The sequence below is a fragment of the Vanessa cardui genome, chromosome 15 (assembly GCF_905220365.1).
Source record: "Vanessa cardui chromosome 15, ilVanCard2.1, whole genome shotgun sequence".
NCBI classification, from domain to species: domain Eukaryota; kingdom Metazoa; phylum Arthropoda; class Insecta; order Lepidoptera; family Nymphalidae; genus Vanessa; species Vanessa cardui.
Genome location: NC_061137.1, coordinates 10,059,063 through 10,086,069, shown reverse-complemented (window position 1 = coordinate 10,086,069; position 27,007 = coordinate 10,059,063). Strand labels below are relative to the sequence as shown.

Sequence of the window (27,007 nt, the reverse complement as noted above, 5' to 3'; positions counted from 1 at the left end):
CCCATTTCAAATAAACTATTTCGTAAACGTTCCTCAATGCCAAATTCAATAAAAATGTAATTTTATAACAATACCGTAAACCCATTCAATTCGATGAGAAATCTATGCAGTTAATACAAGCAACAATATAAATATTTCTTCACATAATTGCTTAAAGCGCTTTAATAACGATATCGTTATTTTATCGATTTTAAAGCGCTGTAAAAACGATTATAACCACTAAATGTAAATGTTAACTTTTTAGTTTTTATTTATGTATCTATGGTAAAAACTTTATACCCATATATATAGAGATCTCTGGGCATTTGCCTTATTTCTGATTTCTTACTTTTGATTATATATACATATATAGTTTCCCAGTGAAGTTTGGTGAATGGTGACGGGTCAGACTCTTCAGTTCATCAGCGTTATAAATAAGATTTATGACCATGACATTTAAATATTTCTATATTACTTATAGAAATTATTGCTTGACTACTAGTTAAACTATAAATATCGAAAAACATTGTCTTGAAATCATACTGTAATGCAAAATTTGAAGTCAATCGGCTTTATAGTTTCGGAGACATCGCGACGCGTCAGTGGTATGAAACCTTAAATCTATCTACATAAGGACATAGGTACTACATGGGTCAATAGATTTAAAGTCCGTCCGATGAAAAACGAAATGTTAGCAAGATTTCTCTTATTTATCCGTCCGTCGGTCACAGTTTTATTTTCGGCGAATCTTTAATGTACAGACTCTCAGTTAAAATTGACCCACTCATGCAGGTATCTGAACAAATTCACATGTTAATAAAAACAAAACTTATTTTAAAAAAAATGGGTTATAATTAAAGGAAATAAAGTTCCATGTTTAACAGCACAGCACACAGCCTATAATATTTTTAAATTAAGGCCTTTCTTATTTTCAAGAAAAATAATTTTAATTGCGTAACGCGGAACCCACAGAAAAACCCTTTCAACCGATCAAGACAAAGAGATTTAAACATAGACAACATAATTACTTTTTAATGATTTGATATATTACTAACATTTATAACGGGTTGACATATGTTAAAGGAAGCTGTATCAATGTTTATCTATTTTATTCCATCGATGTAATTCACAGGTGAATGACCTAGCAAACGCATGTTGTCGTTTTAATTACAAAAGCTCTAGAAAAACGTTAATAGTTTTTACTACGCTTTCGAATATTAATTGATCGGTGCAACTAGATAACGGACACGTACGGAAGCGATGCGAATTATTTTACGTTATTGTGAACAGCTGGGTTGCGTGATTCGAGCGCGGAAATATGACTACATTTGACGAAATCGCCTTCCGAATACGAAAGTGAACTTGTTAATCTGTTAGATATTTCCTTCTTTGAAAAAAAAATATGTTTTTTAATCTGTGGAGTGATTAAAGGAAATCCTTTTTGTGCTTATCGAATTTACTTTTGAATATTTTTTTAGAAATGTTTGGGGATTATATTGATTGTTGACATATTATCCGAAAAAAATGACCCAATTCTCTTTTTTAATTCACATACATAAAATAACTATAAAAATCTCAAATATTACATTCGTTTAATAAACAATAATTAAATTTAATTCATAATTAAAAAGGCTTTTTTTATTGTTGCGTTTCATGTACATGGTCAAGCATACGGAGTTTCATTTTAATGCACACAACAAACATACCATGACTGGCCAGTGGTGTTAAAAATAAAACTGAGCAACGCAACGCATCTTCATTCATTGGCTCAAATTGACCCACTTTGTTACTTAAATCTTTAGATTCGTGATCGTATCGAGGAAGTTTTTTTTATGTCAAGAGACAGTACAATTTTCTTGTCTCGTTGAGATTGTTAGCGCCAATTGGATCATCTCACCGAGTTAGTGGCAATTGCTGAACTAGTCAGATCCAGGCGGACAGAATGGGGATTCACGTGGGACATGATACTCCAGCTACTGCAGCATAAGCATGTGTACCTATATAAAAACTCTAAAATATAGATTTCGCTTCATAACATCGTATGTGCGGAATTACATTTGGTTTTTATAGGAAATTTTGAACTTATTTAAAATATTAAAGGTTCGTTCAATGTTGTTCTTTTTTTAAATTATTGGCACACGAGGTATGCATATTACTATGGAGGTTTATTATTAAAGTGTCGAAAAATATTTATATTCCAATGCAGAAATAGTTAAGAATAGCTAAGTCATTTTTGATTTGGAATTTCGTCAGTACGCCGTTTGTCATGTCATGAATCGTGGTGGGTTAGTGAGCATTGAAAGAAAAGAATATACGAGTAAGTATTATGAATATTCTGTATAGAGTGACTATACACATATTTCGAAGTTTTTACAAAATTGGGTAGACTTTTTTCTTATAACTAGCTTCTAGCTATCTCTTAATTTTATGCCAATCCGTCCAGCTGTGTTTGAGTAACAAGTATTGAAAGATACATACCTTTATTCTTCAATATTAGTAGAAGTACTTAGTTTTTATTATACCTTATAGAAAATTTATTTATTTTGTTATTACCATTCAATAATGTTTTTTCTGAGCATCGCCGTATCATTTCACTAATATGTCCATCATACCCCTAAAATTATTCTACTTTGTACTGTGAAGGTGGTGTCGGTTTTGACTGAATAAATATTACACTCGTAAAAGAACTGTCTATAATAAAAAAATCGGGTGAAGTTTTTCGTCATATATAAGCAGTGATGGCTAAACCGATGTATAATTAAATATTATTTAGTGCTGATTTGTTTAACATTGCTATTACCTTTTTGTTATATTGAAATCAAATTAAAAAGGGGCAATAAAACACTGTTTTAGTGAACAATTTTACTACCTTAAGAATTAAGATAGTATAAGATTAGATATACGAATATACTTATTAGGAGTTAGAAACATAATAAAGGGTAATAGAATCCACGTTTATAACACTTTAGCAAACACTTGAGGTTCTTAGTATCGCGTTTATTGCATATACCTAGTTAAATCCATTACATTCACATCGCCAAATCTTGTATTGATATAATTCAAGCGATGATTATCGACTTTTTTTAACCGACTTCAAAGGAGGAGGTTATCAATTCATCCGTATTTTTTTTTTGTTTTTTGTATTCGATTAAGTTTCTTAATTCTCAATTACAGACTATACGTAGCAAGAAGGTTTTATATTTAAAGTTATGGAACAAAATTTAGGAAATAAATTGAATAGATTTAATATTTTACTCTTATTTAATTATTGAAAGACCCCAGATTGAAGAAGGAATCTGAATTTACCATTTACGTTCCATTTTTAAAAACGAATATTTTATTCTGATGATACTCTAAATATCAAAAATAAGTTCTAAAGGACACAATTTAGAAAAAACTAATGCTTTTTTTACACAAATTGTTTATTTTGCGTGATCGCTGCAATTCGTATGAAAATATAAAATCTTTTAAGTATACAGATTAGTGAGAGAAATCCTTAAGCTGTAATCAGACTATTAATATACCAACATCATGTGATCCAAACCACTTGTGTGTTGTAGATTAAATTGTGTATTTATTTCTCAGATCACTTAATGGTTACGCTGATTATGAGTTAGTATTGTCATTTTACACTATTCAGTTATTTCACAGCTTAGATTTTGAACTATCCTACTAATATTATAAATGCGAAATATTTGTGAGATTGAATGTATGCATGTTTGTTACTCTTACACGAAAAAAAACTACTGGAGGGATTTTGATGAAATTCAACAGTAATATAGGATATACATCAGAATAGCAAATAGATTACAATTTATGATTATTTAATGTGAATTGGTCATAATACAACGGTACATATCAAGTATTGCACAGGACGCTAGTATGTAACTAGTAGGTATTTGGCATGTATGTATATATATATATATGTATATATATTTTATATGGGCGTGGGGCAATAAGGGCACTTGATTTCCACTGTCCATAGATATTAGCGCTGTAAGAAATATTATTTGAATTGCCAACGCGCCACCGCTTTTGGAAACTAAAATGTTATTTCCCTTTTGCCTGTAGCTAGACTTGCTCTCACACCCTTCAAACCGGAAAACAATGTTGCTGAAATTTCTATTTTAAGGCAGAATATCTGATGAATGGATTACCCTACCCAGACGGGGCTTTTACAAAGCTCTACTACCACCTAAAATATCTCGTTTCTAGCACATAATAATATATAATCTTTTACCCTTTAGACTAAAATGCTTGAAAGTGAGATGTCACGATATTCTGTAATTAGTTTCGAGTTTGCTTAGTTGTTTATTTGTTGTGATACACTCTTCAATACTTTGAACAGAAGAATCTTGATGAAACCTGCATTTGCCTATTTTCAACAAAATTTTGCCACATGTGAATTCAACTAGCCGCATTAGAGCAGCGAGCTAGAATACGCTCCTAACCATCTCCTCAAAGGGAGAGCACGACTTAGGTCAACTGTGAGAAAATTACAGGCTGTGAAATGAAACATTTCTGACACAAAAAGAAAGTGACATTTCCGCATCATCAAAGTAATTTAACTTTTTAAAGAAAGCATTTGAACTTTTCTTACAATTCTTAAATCATAACAAACACACTTTATATAACTTTAATTGTATGAGATTCTTATAAAACCTTACCTTAAATATAATAATGACTTTCTATTATATAATTAATGGTATTTTATAACATGGGATGCGAACGTAACAATAGCGAGAAAACCCAGTTACGTGGCAATCGTTATGAGTAGTAATCCCCAGTGTCTTGTCATTACTGGGATATTTTTATTAAGTACCTATTATAATAATTATATTAGTCATTGAATGGCGACACTATTTATTATTCAATTTATCCATATATTTATATCCATAGTCATAAAATACAATGCAATATGTAAATCGTAAAATAAATAATGCATTTTTATTATTTCGATTTAAAATTTAATATGGTATATAAATGTCTTAGTAATTGTGAAAGATTCAATATTAAATTATTTGTATATAACAATGCATATACAATTGTTGTTTTTGTCAATATGACGTCACCGTAAAGACTAAAAGCGTTTTGGCGGGAATAAAATAAGGTTTAAAATTTGAAGTACTTTTTCAATCATAGTAGAATTAGCCCAGGAATTTTAGCACGAAAAATCGGTCCGCTCTGCATAAAATCTTTCTACGTGATTTTTCGATTGGATTCTGTCGGATGGTGCCTCCCAAGCATACAACCGAGTTTCTGTCGCCCGAAACTGCGAGCTTTAGCCGCCATCTTGGAAAATGTGTTTTTGCATGTATCTCGGAAACAGTAAGTTTTACGTTAAAATGATGAAAATCATGAAAATTCATGTAGAAAAATCACGTAGAAGGGTTTTATGCAGAACGGATATTTAAAAATCTTGGACTAAATAAATACCATATTCCGTTCCTCTGGGTTAAAATATTATAAAAGTTAAAATAGTATTATTTATTAAAAAGTTTTAACATTTTAATACATAACGAATACATATTTATTTATATAAAACATATTATGTTTATGCTTTATTATAAATCAGTATATTAATTAACGTAACTAAAAGTTCGCTATCGAATTTTAATAACAAGATAACAATCATATTAATTAAAAATTTAATTAAATGTAAATATTTTTAATTTTTGTATACTTTTTGACGAAGTTAACTAATAGTAGTTAGTAACGAACATTGAAGAAATAGTCTTTAGTAATTTCATAATCAGTAGTATTACCCTCGGTTTCATATTAAATGTTATAAATGTGTATGTAGCTCTGTCTATCTGCCGCTCTTTCACGACTAAGTCGCTGAACCGAATAGACAATGCGAAAAATAAGTTGTGAATTTTTGTAATCAGTGTTTAATATGAGTTTAAAAATGGTTATTTACTAACGAAAGTTGAAAATAATACCTACTTAATTTATTCAAAAATCCATAAATAAAAATGCATTTTTTCAAACGTTTGTCACGTGACACAAAACGCTCCTGATTGGCCGGGATTATGATGAAGTCACTTTCTTGTAAACTTTGCTTTTCTACGATATGTACCACAGATTAAAATACAGGAAAGTGACGTCACCGACCCCATTGCAGCGCCATATTGTCCAAGTAATGTTTTTGCGCGCTTTTTAAATATGGAATTTTGAATATGATATTTTTCGGCAAATAAAAAACACAACTCTTCCTGGGCTCCTTAACTTCTACTAAATAATATAAAATGGATTTTAAAAAACAGTCAAATAGCCTATTTGATGAAATTTGATATGTAGCAAACTTGAACTCCAAGATATGACATAGGCTCCTTTTAGCCGAATACATGACAATCAACACCCTTAAAACGCGAGCAAAGCCGCGGTCGACTACTATTTCTAATATATATTTGTAATTGTTACTATTTTTTTGGGTTGGTGACGTTTGGTGATACTTGACGTTATTGCGACTCCTTGGATTCAAAGCGTGATTTCTTTTATTCATAATTTTTTGCAATAAATGGACTGTCTGGCTGTGATCGAAAAAAATCTGATTGCCAGTTCTTTTTTATGTTCTGCGATCAAACGGCGGCCACTGCGTAATATCCGCAATTATTGTCATTTGCAGAATTAGGAGAATTGCCCATGCGGCTTTTGATTATCAATATTTTATTTCCGCCTCTTGGAACTGATTCGATTAATAAACAGTCTCTTTTCAAATTAAAGAATAATTTTATAATATTAGTAGTAGGAGCTGAGTCATCTCAGCTCAGCCAGTGGTTAGAACGCGTGCATCTTAACCGATGATTGCGGGTTCAATAACTACATACATATATGAGCTTCATTTGTGTATATAATTCATCTCGTGCTCGGCGGTGAAGGAAAACATCGTGGGGAAACCTGCATGTGTCTCATCGAACTTCTGTCACATGTGCATTCCACTAACCCGCATTGGTACAGCGTGGTGGACACGTTCCAAACCCTCTCCTTAATGGAAGAGGAGCCCTTATCTCAGCAGTGGGAAATGTACAGGCTGTTACTTTATTACTTACTAGTACGACCGCGGTTTATTGTAGGCTGTTGGTTGCCATGTGTTAGACAAAAAATGTCCTTTCTTGGAGTTGGAGAAAGAGCGACTGACAGATAGACAGAGGGAGTTACTATCAAATTAATGATATCATATAAATTAATTGATAGATTTGTGACTATTTTCATAAATGAATATAAAAAGTACAATAAGTAATAACTAATAACATTAATTATAATTTATTCTTCAGACAAACGTCAGCAGTATAATTATTCAATTTACAATGAAGTCATTATTGATAGTCAGTTTCATAATTATCTAAAATCGATCATCATCAAATAAATATAATAAATGTGAAGGCAGACAGTCTTGACGACTAAATTGAACTGATTGTGATGAAATATAACCCAGGCTTGTTCCCTGGGTAAATACGATATTAACAGTAGTGTCATTAGAACGAGGTTATTGAAGCCTAAATTAGTTATTATTACATCAACTATCCGCCGTTGTAAGTCCCATCAAAATCGTTCTATCCGTTCCAGAGTTTAGACGAAACAGAAAAAAATTGAAGAAATTGTATTTTGATAAGTATTTTAATATTACAAATACACATTGAAATAAATTAAAAACTTCACCACAAAAATCGACGCTGAAGCTGCGGGGAGCTGGCTGTGATACAATATCAGTGGCTATCAGTAAAAGTTTCCATGATTATAAACTGATGGTATGGTATTTCTGTAAAGTTCCATTATTGTTCCACAGATGTCGTTGTTAACAACATTCGTCATTCATCAAACAACAGCCTTATAGCACGCAGGTCGTAAACATGGCGCAAGACATTTTATTTCGCATTTTATCGGTTGCGCAATACGATACGACGATAGCGGTTTTACGGGCTTCGGTTATCAACGTCCTGTAAAATATTACCTACTCGGTAATTTTATTTCTTCCTGAACGTATATTATTGGTATCGTAACTAACCGTTGCCGAGTCAGTAATTCAGTAATAGTAATTTTTTTTTAGAAATTCTCAGTAGCTGTAGTAAGATGGCCCAGCGGTTAGAACGCGTGCATCTTAACCGATGATTGCGGCTTCAAGCTCAGGCAAGCACCGCTGAATATGTGTTTAATTTGTGTTTATAATTCGTCTCGTCTTCGGCGGTGAAGGAAAAGATCGTGGAAAAATTGCATGTATCAAATTTAGTAGAAATTTTACCACATGTGTATTCCATCAACCCGCATTGAAACAGCGTAGATAAATATGTTCCAAACCTTCTCCTTAAAGGGGGAGGAGGCCTTAGGCTAGTTGTGGGAAATTTACAGGATGTTGTTGCTGTAGGTTTAGTATTTTTTTCTTGAAATGACGTTATGATATTCGGGTTGTCAAAGATATTTGGCGGTAGATTAATAAAGTCTTGAATAGTTGCTTGACATTTTTCCAATATAACAAGCACGTACAAGCCGTACTTTGGACACAATAGTCAAGTTCCAGAATATCCAACTTTCTCTTTTATTTTCTTTTCTTGGTGATGGAATAGTTAATATTTCTTACAGCGTCATTGTCTATGGGCATGGTGACCACTTACCATCAGGTTCATACGCTCGTCCGCCAACCTATAGAATAAAGAAATCAACTTTATTATGATGAAGTGAATGAAGGGATTCGATTTCTCTAACATTTTTGTTTATTAAACAGGACAAATTGTCTCATAGCATTTACATTTGCATGTATCACAAATGTCAAATCACTTAACTCAGCTGTCACTCTGTAAATCCTTCGTCGAAAACATGGGATTAGTGGTACCGGTAGAATTCCACGCAGTATTTTCAACTTTACTTACGTATGCGTCCTTTATGTGACTAAGAGTACAGTACACGTATCGTTATCTCATAGCACGCTGTAATTTTCTCCGAAGAGCGATCTTTATCTTGTTCCAATTAGTTATTTCATATCATACATAAAAGCATGTCGAAATTTCATTAGAGTTTAATATCATATTCGTATGTTAAAATGTTATTGGTACTATATGTATATGTAGAAAGTGTGTATAGTTGTTCGATATTTGTTAAGTTAATACTGTGATAGTCATAATGCTCTATGACAGTCTGATTTTCCAAATAAGTAACTATTTGATTGAAAGAATATTGAAAGGATGGTATAGAGTAATTCCTGCATAAATTTTCTTTTGGTATAAAACTTTTTTATTAATTGCATAGAATACATCTCTGTGGAAGCGATTTTGCCAAAACTATACGACTTCGAAAACTTCTAAAAAGTGTCCGACAACTCACCCACAAGCACCCCGATTTTGCTGATGTCTACGGACAGTGGTAGCCATTTTCCAAAAGGTGTTGCCCAAACATATATTAACTTCTTTTTCGATTGGAAAAGGCTACAGCTATAAATAAAAATACTTCACGTTCTAAGCTCGTTACTCAATCAGCATCAAGCGATTAATCCATGTCATCTGATATATAATTAAATTAAATGCACGTTTGAGTGAAATCCACTTTCTTCAACACATGGCGGCTCACGGATAAGATCTTATAGTTTTTTTACAATGGATATTAAAAGAATTAGAAACCGGAACGTACTATTGCGATTATGTTTGAATAATAAAAACGCAATATGCGTTCACTTTTTTTAATTTTTGAATGATTTTTGCTTTATTAATTTAGCACGTAGTTTAACTACGTAAGTATCATAGGCGTACGTACTGATGATGTGCTGATGTTTTGCTTTCGACCCTGAAAATGTAATCCAACATATCTACGTTATATTATTATAATTTGGTATTCATTTCCTTCCTTAATTTCCATTGAATTCAATATTTTACCGTGTAACAAGTTTTGCGGTTTGAAAGACGCTATGAATAAGAAAGTATTAATAACTTTTAAAATGTCTAATTTTATTAAATGATGACAATGTTTAATTTAAGGTATCACAGGTAATTGGTATTCTTTATGGGTAATAGGCACTATTTAATTTAAATAAAAAAAACATAATTTCTGCCATTAAAACCTAGAGTTAATTTCTAGAATTTAAATAACAATTAATTAGTTTGCAATAAGTCTAGCAAATGTTTAGTTAATTTATTGAACTTATTTTTTTTTGGTGAAACATGAAAAATAATTCGAACTGTAATTTAAGTGCAACGTTTCTATACACAACGTATAACTGAAACAGTTCTGACACAAACAATAACTTCGAATCATTGTTTCTTATGGCAAGCGTTGTATCTGTGAATCTTCACGATCATTCGCGAAAACTCAGGCCTACATACATACGTGCGAGTTTATTTCTTTTCGCACGTGTGCAGAGTTTGCTTATCTATAATTAAAACATTTTATATTCATACACACATACAGAGTAAACAATTTGATTAAACTATTCCACGTTTTATTAACTTCTAGTTATGACACCGGCTTCGCACAGCTTGAATAAGGGTCTACATGAAACGTGTATAATGTACGTCGCTCTTGGCCGGTACGTTTCATTCCGACACCATCCGGTTGATAGTTTATTTTATTATGGGTTAGTGATCACACAGCGAACAAAATCAACCATGGTCATAATTTATCAATAATGATAATTGATCTTCATTTTAAATTTGACAAAATCTTGCATAAATTAAAGTATATTAATATAACGTTAGTATCCATTAAATACATGTATCTATGTATATGAAATCGATTTTTATAAATCATCACTAAATATTATAAAACAAAGTCCCCGGCTGCGTTTGTCTGTCTGTAGTCGTTGTTCGCGATAAACTCCAAAACTACACAACAGACTTTCATGCGGTTTTCACTAATAGACAGAGGAAATAAGGAAAGTTTGGGTATATAATTAATTAAGGTTTCTGTGTAAATAAATACATATAACTAGAATGAAAATTGTTAATTTTGTCGGAAAAAATCAACAAAAAAATATAAAATTATAAAAAAAAAATTTTGTCATCTGTGCGAAATTGGGTCGGGCCGCCGCTAGTTGACTTTTAAAAACCGACTAAATGCTTAACTTGCAAAAGTCTATTGATATTTGTGAATTTCGAACTAAACATTTCGTAATATTCGTTTGGAAAGAAATCATTCTGTTACTTATTACACTTCAGTCCAGTGTCCTACATTCGAGCCGCCAAATTACAATTTCAAAACAATAGATTCCATTCCGACAGTGTAATGTTTCAGATGATGATGAATAAAAGAGCCTGACCTTTTAAATATTGATTATTATTCGAACACTTTATTTACTTTGTTAATGTAAGCCCATTAGATACACATACTCTTTACTACTTTACTGTCAAACAGTAAGGGTATTGTAACACTTGGTGGTAAGGCTTTATTCCTGAGACGACCTAATTACATATAAAATTCCGCAGGCATATTTAACTTTGCCGTTTCGTAAATTGAAATCGTTTGTAAAAAATACATTGGTAAAAAAGCATACTATTCGATACTAGATTTTGTAGATGATAGCGTGGAATTAATACCTTTTGACTTCCAGGCAGGATACATTACATACATACATATATAATTGTATTTAACTAATATGACTGTTTTTTCTAAATGTTGAATAAGAGTAACTACTGAGTTTCTTAGCTGTTCTTCACGGTAGAATCTACTTTCCGAACCGGTGGTAGCTTCACTTAATTGTTAAATGACGATTCAAAAGTGCTTGTAAAAGCCTACTTGAATAAAGTTTATTTTGATTGATTGATTCATCGATTCTACCGCAAATAGTCTTGTTGAATTCTGGATTGAATATGGAATATGAGCCAGGACGCTAATTCTACTAGCAAATTTTCACCATAACGGATTCGAATCGAAACGTCACAGTTGCTGTTCAAACTATTTTCAACACAACGATTGAGTTGAGGTTGGATCGAAGTCAGATCGGAATTTAATTTGGATCGTATTATAATCGACATTAGGCTCTCAGTTATGATTAAAAAGCGTATTTTGGGAGGAATAGTCGCAATTGGATCGGAATACAATCGAGAACATATAACCAATATATGTTGGTCAATTGGCCCCAAGTTTAACTACTGGCACAAACTTCTTACAGTGCCAATGTATCACTTAACTTAATTTTTAATTCTTTGTTCTTGGGTTAGTTTATCCAAATTTAATCTTAGGTAGATAAAATTAAGCGACGTCCTTTACCGTCCGTATTAGGTACTACAGATATTTTTTCATTGGAAAGTCTAAAGTCCTAAATAAGCTCGATAACATAGTTAAATATTTTTCAGGTTTTTTTATGTTCTATTAACATAACATCAGTAATTATGTTGCATGAAATAATTATCAGATATGGTCGTAAACTACGTACACCTTAACTTGACATAGACTGTTATCTTTTATTTAAACATATTAAAGTTGAGTAAAGCATATAAAGAATGTAAATTAAAATTAAATAACATAAATATTAATTACGGTTTTTTTGTGTATTCACGTTAGTTTAAAAACAATAACAGTATATAATATAAACTGTATATAGTAAAGGAAAATTTTGTAATGTCTGCTTGGATTTGAACCCGTAATAACTGGTTAAGATTACACGATACATTGTACAGTCAGAGTAAGTAAACCTTCCTCAGTTTTCAAATTCATTGACGACCTCCATGGTCGAGTGGTGTGTACACCGGTTTTCATGGGTACGCCACTCTGAGGTCCCGGGTTCGATTCCTGGCTGAGTCGATGTAGATTACCATTAGTTTTCTATGTTGTCTTGAGTCTGGATGTTTGTGGTACCGTCGTTACTTCTGATTTCCATAACACAAGTGCTTCGGCTACTTACATTGGGATCTGAGTAATGTATGTGATGTTGTCTCATATTTATTTATTTATTTATTATTATCATTCCTTTATCAAGTCTCAAACTCTTAGTACCTTTTGAATATAAACATCAAACCATTGCGACGCAATATATCATTCTCGATCGGTAAAGCAGATTATCGCTCATACTGAGCATACGAAAATAGATCTTATGGCGAGGAACCTTTTCTTACCACGACTGTACTATCTATGTTAGTATATCTATATGTATTTCAAATAATTCCATTGTTTAATTAGGTTTGATTGATTTGTACGTAGGAAAACATTTACCAACTATTTTCACGGATGTTACGTTCAATCGTCATAAAAACATTTTGTGTGCGTACTCACAACAACAGCCTGTAAATTACCCACTGCTGCTAAGGCCTCCCTTTTAAAGAGAAAGTTCGGAACATATTCCATCACACTGTTTCAATGCGGTTTGGTGGAATACACATGTGGCAGAATTTCTTCGAAATTAGACACATGCGCTCACCTCACGATGTTTTCCTTCACCGCCGAGTACGAAATGAATTTTAAACACAAATTGAGCACATGAATATTCAGTGGTGCCTGCCTAGGTTTGAACTCGTGATTATCGGTTAAGAAGCACGCGTTCTGACCACTGTGCCATCTCGGCTCGTGTGCGTACTTGACCGCTTTTTATAACAAAAAGCTATCTTTGATTGTACGCGTTCCGTTATTGCTCAAATTGTTCACGAGTTATGTAGATCTTATCAGTGTCCGATTTCATCAAATATTTCGATATGATTTCCGTTTCGATGTTTTTGTCGGAAATAATTATCTTTATGAAGAAATTATTTTATTAAATATCATATAATATCATAATAATATTAACAGGGAAATTCAAAAATGTACCTAAATCTGCTTTAAGGATTAAAGCTTTTCGAAAAATTATCCATTGCTTCAATTTGATTAAAAAATAAACACTTAATGTTAATTAATTGCATAAGAAATGCATTTGCATATCATTTAAATTTTGTTTACTATTGTGGGAAGTGTTAAGAAAATCCCTTACAGTAAACGAAAAATACAAATTCAAATTAATCCATATTTATCTATACATATAATAAAATTGGAGTGGCTGGTTGTATATTAAAATATATATGTATACACGGTACATATACCAAAATTCCCATTTTTGCAATTGTTGTCTGTCTGTCTTCTGTTCAACGCGCGGGCACAGCCACCGCCACACGCGCCACCAACCTTGGAGGTATGTAGTTTTGTCCCCTATCCCTTAAAAACACTGTCTCACTCTCCCTTCAAAGTGGAATATAGCAATACTAAATATTACATGAGTGCTAATTACCCAGGTAAGCTTGCACGAAGTTTTCAAGTAAAAAGGTTGTAATGCAAATGTTGTGGAATAAATAATTATAAAGACTTGGATATTGTGTCTGCACCAGAGTTCCATTCACTCAACAGTTATTCTTGTCAAGCGGTGCATATCTCGACAAGAAGTTGGAATGTCGTGTAGATTTCACGGTTGACTGCGATCTGACAATATTGCACGGAACGGATAGTGTATTTTGAGTATTTTATTGTCTGCAGATGAATAAAATCAGCAATCGGAACTAAATTTTAGTAATATAAAAGTATTTAATTTTTTTAACCACAAGCAACGTCGATCGATTATGATTTTACTAGCATTATCTTGCATGCGAGGCGATTCTATTACCAAACCAATGTATATATCATTATAAAACCAGGGTATAAATACGGGAGACTATGATATATACGCAGTATACGAGCCTCCGTGATTTTTGTGACATACTTTCCACTGTAATTGTAATAACATTATTGTTTTATTTTAAATTTAATTACATTATAGAACGTATTCTAAAACATATTTTTGACACAATGAACTATATACTTATATTGTATCCATATGTAGGAATAAAAGGAATCATATAAGTTATATAGACATAAAGTATATTGTACGAGAAAATATAGGCATCCTAGGTAGCTGGTACAAAGTGTTTGCAAAACATGCCCTCATTCCGTCATGGTTGGTGTTATCGCTAATTCTCTTATCTCCCGTATCTAGACCGACAGGTATTTAGCTGAGCACTGTTTTTGTACAGACTACAAAACTAGACGGTAATATTATATACCGTCATTACTTTATTTTATATATAATGTTTCATTTTTTATTTAAATTGGCCATAGCTACCCGTTATATCGTTATGTTATGACAAAATTACATAAAATAATTATAAATTGTAGTCTATGTTTTTTTTCGGTTGTTTAATCTATATTTCTGCAAAATTTCATCCAAATCCGTTCAGTAGTTTTTTCGTGAAAGAGTTACAAACATACATACATATATCCATTCTCATAAACTTTCGCATTTAGGTATAATATTGTTAGGACAAAAAAATATTCCATGATTCACGTAATATAATTCATTGATATATGAGAGTATGGTCTTGATTGAAGGTTTGAATTGAAAGATTGAAGGTGAATTATCGACCGCGTCCGCTAAAGTTTACTTTAACTAGCTTACTTAATAACATTTTAAAATACTTTATGTATGTTTAGCAAATTACTGTGATTCTTCAAGTTTTTTATAAGATTACTTAAAATCGATATGATATAGAAAAAAAAATTGTATAGAAGTTTGTAAAAAAGATTGTTTTTCATTCACACTTTTGTAAAAATGATCAGTTTTTCATTTTGACCAATTTAGAATTCTTATTTTATTGATTTAAATAATAATAATTAATTGAAAAATCAGGTTTAATACTTATTAAACATTATATTTTAGGAATTTGTTTTACTTGCGTACCAAAATAACAAAGAAAACAATTTGAAAAGCTTATAATATGTGCTAATCGTACTCTATTTGCTCTAATTTGGAATACCAATGATTCCATATGGACCTCGTGTCAACAGTTCTTAATCGAGTTTTACTATATTGTACTATATGTTTCAGTAATACAGGGTTCTGTTGTAGTTTTAGTTTTGACATGTGCAGCTAAGTTAGTTTAACCAGCCTTTTTTTTTCTAATTTTATTAAAGCAAGCGTTGAAGAATTTTCTTCTTACGAACGTTAAAAAGACTAAAATTCCTTGGGACAAATAATGTAAACAATTATTAAGGTCATTATGATAGGCCATAGTTGTTTTATAAAGCTTGAAGCATTAAAATATTAAAAGTGACATTTTATTTATTTTATAAAATTAACTTGTCATTCAATTGTCAAATTTGTTATCTCTTTTTAACCTAGAAAATATATGCCTGACTGTTACAGAACAGTTCCGACGAACGACTTTTGATACAATCATCAATAAAATTAACTATACATATAAATACATATACATGCATGCATGGATATTTAATATGCATTAAAATTGTCTCTGCATGTCTATTAAATAGACACAATAATTAATGTATTTTTTTAAATTAACAATCAATTGCATTTTTATTTTTTAATTTAAAAATTATAAAAAAAATTTTGACTGATTGGAGAATCTTTTTATTAATTTTATTTTCTAGGCAATATTTTTTTTTTCAATGGGTCAATGGGCAAATGAGACATCTGAAGGTAAGTGGTCATCACTGTCCGTAGACTTTAGAACTGTAAGAAATATTAAACATTCTTTACACCACCAAAGCGCCACCAACCTAAAGAACTAAGATGAAAAATGCCTTGTGCCTGTAGTGCTTACCCAGACGGGCTTGCACAATTTTTATCTGAAGTCAGAGTGGTATAGGTATTACCCACTCAAAGTAACAACAAAGAAGAAGCGGGTAACAAAATGGCGGAAGGATGACAATCAAATAGTTGACATAGAGTTTTATTATGACACAAGCAACCCGCCCCGGCTTCGTCTTCGCCCCGGGTCTCAATACTGATACTAAATATACGACAGAATATTTTTTTATTTAAGATATTACATTAGAAACTATTTAAGACATTAACATTAGAAATTTCTAAAATTTTCAGTGTTCCTTTAATTTATTATTCATGTTTTATATTCAAAAACCTTCCTCTTGAATTACTCTATGTATTAAAAAAAATCCGTTGCGTAATTTTAAAGATCTAAGCATATATAGAGACAGATAGCGGTAAGCGACATTGTTTTATACTATGTAATGATACGAGATACATAATATAATTATCGTAAAAACCATATTTATAAATAGCACTAAATACACGAATATATATTCGGGCTATTTAAAATAACTTTAAAATCCTCTGAATATATAAATAATACAATTTTATTGGATAAATGAATCCTATCCTTCATTATAAATGCACCTTAATATAGAAAATATTCATAAGATCTTAATCAACTTGTTAGCAAATTGCTTTGAGTGATTATTTTTAAAATGATTATTATGTTTTTTTTTTTTAAATTGATATTATAACTACATTATGGTAACTGTTCAAAATTTTAAATTAAATTATAATATTTTATTGAAATTTTTCACTGTATTCTCTATAAAATAAACAATCAAAATATATTTAATTAAATTATTCAATCATTTAAATTTTTTATTTAAAATAAAATTCACTTATGAACATAATGGAATTTTATTTTAAATAAAAAGAGACAAAAAAAAGTGTTTACAAGTTTCGTAGTAATAAAACGATTTAAATCATGACATTGTTAAATAAACACCGTAATTTATTATAGAAATGTCTAAATTAAGCAGTATTAGTGTTCGGTGCCCTTACGTCGCAGCAAGGCTGCCTTTGACGTCACTCGCCTGAGGACATACATTAAAGCAGATATATACAATCCAAAATGAACCTTAGCGACATTTATAAAAGCTTCAAATTACATTTAAAAATTCATATTAAGGTTTACAGTGGTCTATGTAGGCAGAATTAAACCTTAAAGTTAAGAAATAAAGTCTAAACTACTTTGTTGAGATTTTAGATGTAGGATGTCGAAGGAAGGTCATGGAGTTTTAATGGTGATAATCTTCCTGGTCTTCATTCTGATATGCCCATTTATGTCCCTATATTGAAAATTTTTACGTCAAACATGTAGGTAATATTGAGAAGACTACACTATGCAGTAATTTGTAGCTTTTGTACCAAGAAAACAAAGGCTGAACAAGTACAATCGTATATGTTTTTATATTATATACGAGTATCTCTCTCGTATATCTCCAGTTACAATAAAATGAAATAAACCTAATATTATTTAATTTATGACGTGTATAATTTGAAATATATTTCATTGAAGAATCAAAGAGCTCTTTGTATAAAGCTTGAAAAAAATGATTTCCTAATGGCATTAAGAATGATAAAGTTTATTGCATTTTATGAGCTTGCAAATTGAAATGTATACGTGTGTCGTGAACATTATAGGGGTTCAATGGTAATATTTTTGTAAGTTATTATCACGCAAGTCACAGACGATAAATTTGTTTGTATGTTAACATCCAAATTAAATTGACGATCTGTTTATATAATAAAAATATTAACCCGCCTATTGATTGTAGTCGTGACATTATTACATTAAATATTAAAAGAAATAAACTTAACTCCGGGATTTTTTTACCCAAGTTAAATAAATAAATAAATTTAAAGGTCTATTAATTTAGAACGTTTGTTTTTGGAACGTTTATGTTCTAAATTCAAAATGATCTAAAGAACGACTCATAATTTATTCAAAGACAAGTATTTGGTAAAGATCATATGACGTTTAGTACAATCATAACAGGCTTATTAGGCAAATATTTTCTGAATAAATAAGGATATTTAATTTGTCTTGTCAACAGCTTAAATGCCTTTGATTCTACAGAAAGAATATTTAGAAAAAAATAGCGATGGTCAGAGAAATCGTTTTATAATAGTTGACTTGATGGTAGGGTTTCGTGGAAACCCGTCTGATTAGATACCGTATCTATATTTTACTGCCAAACAATAATTTTGTAAGTAATGTAGTTTTCTGGTTTGAAGAATGAGTGCACCAGTGTAACATATATGAGGGATAGTACTGTTAATATTTTTTACAGTACCAATCCCTATGGACCTTATACCATCACGAAGCACGTTCGCCAGTCTAACTTAAAAAAAAATTAAGACACTTATTAATTTACTCATTTGAATTTTCTTTCGTTTCTTAATATCGAGACAGGATAGAATTGCTGAAATATTTTTCACGGATAATTTTAATTAATTTAAATGTTTGTGCACCAAAAATTACAATCTTTTACAATTTCCTAGTTTATTCCCGCTGTTGCAATACAGCTTAAATTATGTAAGCTTGTCTTTTATGATTTGCCATTTGGTGATTACTATGGCTTATTTTCATAATAGCTTGATGGCAGTTCTATGCCAGATACTTTCACGAAATAACAATTGTACAAGAACATTTATAGTTGAGAAATGTCATTGCATCATCTTCCTTAATACTTTTAAAGGCTTTGTCCTTTGGTGGTTAGGCAAATAACAGTGCTCAGTATTGTCGTGTTCCGGTTTGAAGGGTGAGCGAGCCAGTGTAAATACAGGCACAGGGGACATAACATCTTAGTTCCCAAGGTTGGTGGCACATTGACGATGTAAGGAATAGTTAATATTTCTTACAGCGTCAATAGACAATGGTCTATGAGTGATGGTGACCACTTACCATCAGGTGGCCCATATACTCCGCAAACCTATATCTACCATAAATGTAGTATCACCTCTGATTGAACGAATTTAAAACATTTATTGTGGACATTGATTTTTAAAACCTTTTGAGTGATCTGAGTTAAACTTACTTTTTTTTTAAATATTAATATTTCCCTGTAACGTGTTTACTTGAATGACGTGTTTACTGGTGTACAATAAAGGGTATATAAGAGTATCTCAACATAATATAGGGTAACGTGAAAACTTCACGTTTTTTCTTTACAAATGTTAGATAGTTCCCCTCTTCTGAGTCTGTTTTCTTAAACATAAAAATTTTCTAGAGCGTGAGGTTCTATTATACATTGTGAAGATCGTTTTATTGAGATAACAATCAACGTCAACGCAGTCTTTGCGTATGCAATGTAAATAAAAGATTAGATATATTTGACGATAGCACTTCAATTAGCAATTGTGACATTCTTGATAAGAAAATTGTAAGGAAATCTGATTTAATTATAATACTTAATACATATTAATAATTTAAACAATATTTTACCTTTATACGTACATATAAATGAGATATATGGAGTCGAAAAATGTCAAATTAGAATATGATATTATGAGAATTTTGTACATAGAGCATCGATTATTTCCTTTCTGCTTTACTTTTTCACAGAAATATCCCTATAAATAAAATGAAGGAAAACATTCAGAGCTGATTCTAACACGTTAAGGTTTTCTTACTTTATTTCATTAATCAATTGATTTCCTCGCTGGTCTAGAGGCTACAATATGGCGGCAGATTCCGAGGTCCTGTGTGCAAATGGCAGGTCGGGCTGATAATAAATTACAAGTTAGCGTAGAGCACGGAAATTGGAAATGTACATTCTCGTGTCTTGGAAAACGTGTAAAGCTGGAGATCGTTCCATCAGATTGTATGTGTGAGGGTATAGAATTTTCACATGTGTGAATAACACACATTTATGCCCTATATCAATATGTCCTATGTTTTTGGCTGTTCTTTGAGATTCGCCGTCGAAGCCGAAATTGATCAACGTGACATCATCATTATCATCATATAACAAGATGAACATTATAATTAAGTAGATTCAATCATTTCATAATTGAGGATTTTTGTCAATTTGAAAGATAATGAAACAGTTTTAATATCAAATAGTGGACTCTTTTTACATGTTACCTTCTGGACCTAATGCTTTTTGCCTCTTAAGGCTGGTGCCGATAGCGATAAGCGCTGTGGTTTATAAATACAAACACTTACAACAAAAGAGGGTGTTTATTTGAACTGGTTTATTTTTTAGAGCAAGCAATAATCAGGGTTTTTAGCCATTTCATCTCGCCGGAGGTTGCTTTCCAAATCCTGACAGAGTAGAAATACATATTATATAGTTCACTTCATTAAAATATATTTTATTTGATTTTACACGATGTAATATTTTCTTCCTATTTATGATCATTGATTTGGTTTAGGTTTACTATTTGTAATGTCAAACAATTGGAATAGAATACATTTTAGAAGCTTTCATAGGATATAACTGCATTCGTATTTATAGTCCATATGAGTGTGCATAGCCCATAGCGAAGTATGAAAACACACCTTACGTTTAGGTATTTCATGCGATTTGCTAATAACTTAGCTATCTTTTGCAGTAAAAAAAGTAATAAAAGTAAGTAATACTTTAATTTTGCTTTCAAAATACCGATAACAGTTTCGTCAACGTTCAAAACGTCACTTTTTCCCAAAATCCATTGTGAATGTCATAAGCTAATCAAGCTCTCGACCAATGATACCGCATCAATTATCTGTAAAGTGTTGTATTTGGCTTTTTAGGGTTCCGTAGTCTACTAGGAACCCTTATAGTTTTGTCATGTCTGTCTGTCTGTCTGTCCTGGCTTGTTCTCCGCCGTTTCTGCACCGATAGCCAAAATTGGTGGAGAGATGTATACTGATAATCCAAAAACTGGTTTTTAAAATTTTCGAAAAATAATTATTGTTTACCTTCCCATACAGCGAAAAGTATATTCGAAAAAAAAAATCGACTTACCCCATCGTGTGGGGTATCGTTAAAAATGTATCTTTAAATACAACAAAAATTGCCTCGAAACCATGTGGATCAAACCCCCCAGTTTCGAGATATACTAATACAAAGTTAAAATTACGGCGTCTCCCCACCTTAACTTACTTTTGAAATACTATTACAATAATTCTGAAAAAAATGTGCTGTATACCTCCAAGTAAGCATTTTCAACGAAAACTATAGCGGATTCTGTATCATACATAGTTATTTTTATACAACTCGACCAACTTATGACGTGCAGTTGCCCTAACTAAATGGTAATGAATGGAAATAACTACCTACAAACTATGAAAATAAGTAGGAATGTTACAGGTATGTACTATACAGAAGTGGGCCAGGGTAGAAAAAGAGATTGCTAAATTTCCATCTTATGGTCCATCTTATGGTTACGGAACACTTTCATGTGCGTGTCCGACACGGTCTTGGCCGGTTTCTTCCTCTTATGGTTTGAAAAGAGTTAATACATAATATAACTTGCAATACATGATACATAAAAGACGAAATATAAATGCAGTCATTCTTGTTAATTAAGTATTTAACATTATTAATATGATAAAGTTAGTCCTTTTGTGTCGTTAGGTTGGTAGAACCATTTATTTTTAAAGACTCACTTAATGAGTTACATATTTCAATAGTCCTTAAAATTCTATATAATTCGATGTGTCAGTGAAAAGAAAAATGATACAATATATTTAAAAAAATAAAATCAATTCAATTCTTTTTATATTCTCATTAAAATCTTATTTCGGTCGAGCGTAATATAATACAAACAAAGGAAAAATACTGAAAAGTTATTGTTCATTTTGAAATCTTGTCACGCATAAAATCAGCTATATATTAGAACATCCCACACAATTGTTAAGCAGTTTATTTCCATAATTTTTAACATAAATCGTACGTGAGATAAATAATGATGAATATGATACTTTGAAATGTGATCTGTGGTTTTATGTTTTAATCACGATTTAAGGTCTGCGCGCAAGAGACAAAAACAATAAGGATGAAAATTTAAAAATCGATAAAAGGTTCTTTTTCTTTTAGTAATAAATATATAGGGCCTGGTCTCGTGATATATTCTATCACCAATCAGCATTGTTTAATATTGATGTGTTCTAGTTGGAATGGTAAGTGAGCCAATGTAACTCCAGGTAAAAGAGAAGGTAAAGTACACATTAAATTCCCATGGTGTTGGCGATGTAGCGAACTGTTAGTTTTTTTAGTGGTGACCACCTACCACCAGGTTGCCTGTTTACACATGAGCGTACCTTTCTATGCCATAACAAATTATATAGTATTTTTTTATTTTATTCTGATGTGCAATCATTTTCAAAATCAGTATAAAGTATTACATGCACCTATAACTCCATTTTTAAAGTCAATATTTGATAAAAAATATAAAAGAATAACTATTTGAAAAAATAACGATTTTAATTTGTATATTGACACAAAAATATATAATAACGATGATTAATTTATGTAAAACCATTTTTTGGTCCTTTATTATTTTTAATATACTGCTTACATTTTTTTAAATTATTAAATGGCACACCGTGTTGTCTTATGAGCGATTCAAATAGCCGTTGTAATTAACAATGCTTTTGAATAATAGTTGATAGACGTCCTTTATGCTATAGCATATCTAAACATATTACATTAATTGTTGCATCCATTTTCATACTATTGTTCGTATTATTCTTTTAACCGACTTCAAAGAGGGTTCTCGATCAAGCTGTATATATATTTTTATAGCTATAGAAAAAAAAAAATATTCGAGAACTATTTAGGAGTCTAGTGTAATGTTGTGTATTAAGTTCATACAGTACTAACGGGGTCATTGTAACATAGGTAGGCGGTCTGGCAAACAGACATTGAAGCTGAAAAAAATCAACGCGCCCCCAACCTTGGGAATTCAAGATGTTATGTCCGATATGTCTGCACTTACACAGGCTCATTTATCCTTCAAACAAGATCACACAAATACTAAGTAATTCTGTTTTTCAAACGGATCCAAGAGCTTGCAAGATAAGAACCGGCTAGAAGAATCTAAATTCCGACCCAGTATATAACGTCGGACTGATGAACTGATAGCCTTATAAATATAGTCTGATTAAATGATTTATTAATTTCTAAAAGTGGATAGAAAAATAAAGTAACTACTCACTTCAAAATTACAGTTTCATACTGTATATTCCGCGGCTTAGATAGATACCCGAATAAATAGATATAAACCCGAATATATGTATTTATTAATTAACATTAGAATCAAAGAACGTCGTATCTACGAGCAAAGATAAGGAAAGCTTATAGAAATATTGCAGTTGTTTTATTTATTTATTGTTGGAGACGATTTGACTTTTTTCTATTTATAATTATTGTCTGTTATATTGACCACCTGATGGCAGTTTTTCTTTTAGATATATATAATAAGACTTATAAGTCAATTTGATTTTAAGATAAGCGATAAAAACAAATTGTTAGCAATTATTGAATTGCTACTACCTATGTTAGGAGTTGACTTATCCATTAAAGATCCTTATAATATGTGCTACATACTATACGATAACCTTTAAAATTCTACTTACATAATAAATAAAAATAGCTTAAAAATCCATCGTAAAAAAACTTTAAAACATTAATAAGAACACTATAAATTTTGCTCAACAATCGTAATTTTTCGTCAACTATAATGCTGCACGAAATACTCTATTACGCAATGATATTCTAATAAACAGATATGTTATACCCATACTAAACATCAGAAAAAAGTGTGCCGTGCCGGGGACCGTTTATTTTACATTTCGTTACAAGTAAAAAAGGATAGCTTGATAAAAACAATAAGTAAAAGGGACAATTAGATGTTTTAATTACGCAAAACGTATTGTTACGTAATTATGATGTGTTATAACGTATTACTACGTAAAACGACTAGAGGCAAACGTCCCAATTAGGACGTTTTCTAGTCTTCACTTTTTGCGCGTTAATAACATATCTGTTCACTAGAACATCATTGCTATTACGTAAAAGATCATAACAATTTAACAGATGTGGCTATAGACTCAAATTTCTGTATCTGTAGACATTTGAGTCAAGATTCACGTCTGTCAATACAAATTTCTATAACAGATTATATTGTGCTATTTTTATGAACTGTTCATCTTCCTACAGATTTCTTAATTATTTTTCCCAAGGTCGTCTGGAAGAGATCGGTCTAGCGTAAAGGCCGTCGTTTATTTTTGAAAGAAGCATATTTTGTCTGTAAGATTGTTGCTGAGGATTTAGTTTCAAATCCTGGGTCTAAGTTATCTAGTTTTTCGACCTATTATAGTCTATTTTATACCAGCTGGAAAGCATTTTTTGTAAGATACTTTTTAACATACTGTTTTCTGGAAAGCGTGTAAATTTTGCTCATTTATACAAGAGATGATATTAGTTGAATTAAATCGTAATATTTTCGCGAAACAAATATATTTTTATGCAGCAAATTTTGTATTGCTATTTAGCTATTTATTAAAGAATAAAAGACATACAATAAAAGACATATACATGAAAATAATCTAGGTAGACAACATCTACCACCTAAAGTTATTATTTTCTTTTTAAATAAATACATTCCTTGTCGTTAAATTCTACGATAGAAATACTTTTATATTAATAGTTCATCAAGTCATTGACTAAACTGTAAAGGTTTGGACTAAAATAAAAACCTTACCTTCTTGATTAAACAAATATATCTTTCAGAGTATCTATAGCTTTGAAATACAAAGAGAAGAGCATGCTGTTTTCATCACGTATAATGCGCAGTATAAACTATAAACACGATTTTGTTTACGTAATGATAACAATTTCACCCTGTTAACTATTAGAAGTAGAAGTGTACTACTGATCGCTGGCCATGGAAGTTGTATTTTTCTGAAAGTGTGAAGACTTCATAATTTTATGGATTTTTTTTTCTTTTTTGAAGTGGAGCGGAGTGGTATTATTAATCATTTCTTACATCACCTATGTGACACCAACCTTGAGAACTAATTTGTTATGTCCCTTGTGTTACGTTGCAGTTACACTGTCTCACTCACACTGCAAACCCTTTGTGCTTCAGGCAACCCACTAGACTATGTTTTACGTCACGGTACCGCTGGTTTTTTAGTGGGTAAACCCGGTGAACCTGGGCGCACTAGGCGTTCAGGTAACCGGGGAGTACCACACCCCCCCCCCTCTTTCCATCACGTGGGGGAAGCGCGTAAAGCGTTTTTCCAACGAAAAAAAAAGACAGATGGACTTGTACAAAGCCTTACTACCAAATAACTTATTTATATATCTTACCACGTTAAGATCAAATAATGTGTATACGTATATATATGTATGGATATAAGTAAATAAAAATTGATAATTTCAATTAAAAAACTAAAAAATATTTCAGTAATTATGTTAAAGTATATTTGTGCTTATTTTATTTATTTTTTTATTTTTTTTTATTTTATGGTATAGGTTGGCAGACGAGCATATGGGCCACGTGATGGTAAGTGGTCACCATAACCCATAGACAATGACGCTGTAAGAAATATTAACTATTCCTTACATCGTCAATGTGCCACCAACCTTGGGAACTAAGATGTTATTTCCCTTGTGCCTGTAGTTGCACTGGCTCACTCACCCTTCAAACCGGAACACAACAATACTAAGTACTGTTATTTGGCGGTAGAATAACTGATGAGTGGGTGGTACCTACCCAGACGGGCTTGCACAAAGCCCTACCACCAAGAAAAGCCCTACCACCAAGATCATATCAGTTTTTAACATAAAAGCATTTAGCATCGTTAAAAGCATATTATTACATAAACTAAACAACAGCAGTAGGAAACTTTTGTTTTAATTTATTATTTATATTATTAATTTAGAATACCGAAGAAAAAAATATTGTTTTCTTTAGTTTTTTTCCATGGGTTGGATTGGTCTTTTTGACATTATAAAACTTTTTTAATAAGTAAGTACATATTATGAAAATATTCTGTGTTCTTCATAAAATGAAAGCCGGTACAAATATGGGAGGTCCATAAAAAGTCAATAAATCAGTTAAGATATGCTGCAATGAATTTAGAAATTAAAACAATATTCCATGATTTTAACGAATACTATATTTATTGCTATTTTATTATGCTCATGGAAAAAATAGTTGGTTACACGTATTATCATAACAATAAAACAACCAATTTTTCCACTGATTAGATGTTCATTTGTTTTAGATCGTATGGCGTTCTTCAACTGATCTACTCCGCCAGTGACATAACATACTACAGGTTAGTGGCATTGGGAAATAATTTATTGTTTTCCTTTTATTTACAAACAACTACGTTTGTTTCATGACGCAAATTGAGAATAGCGAAAATATGTTTAGTTGTTGCGCAGTGGCATGCATAATGTTTGTCTGGGCTGGATGTAAACATTCCATCCTCGTTCTCTATACGAATAAATAATTCGCGGTTACAATGTTACG

General features: G+C 31.4%; 1 protein-coding gene across 1 annotated transcript in view; it reads left to right on the top strand.

Moving 5' to 3' along the window:
* LOC124535645 (inositol-trisphosphate 3-kinase B) overlaps positions 1 to 27,007 on the top strand; it is a 173,103-nt gene that overhangs the window by 1,308 nt on the left and 144,788 nt on the right. The window contains exon 2 of the mRNA XM_047111920.1: positions 26,757 to 26,810. The gene's annotated coding sequence lies outside the window, so the exon portion shown is untranslated. The remainder of the gene's footprint in view (positions 1 to 26,756; positions 26,811 to 27,007) is intronic.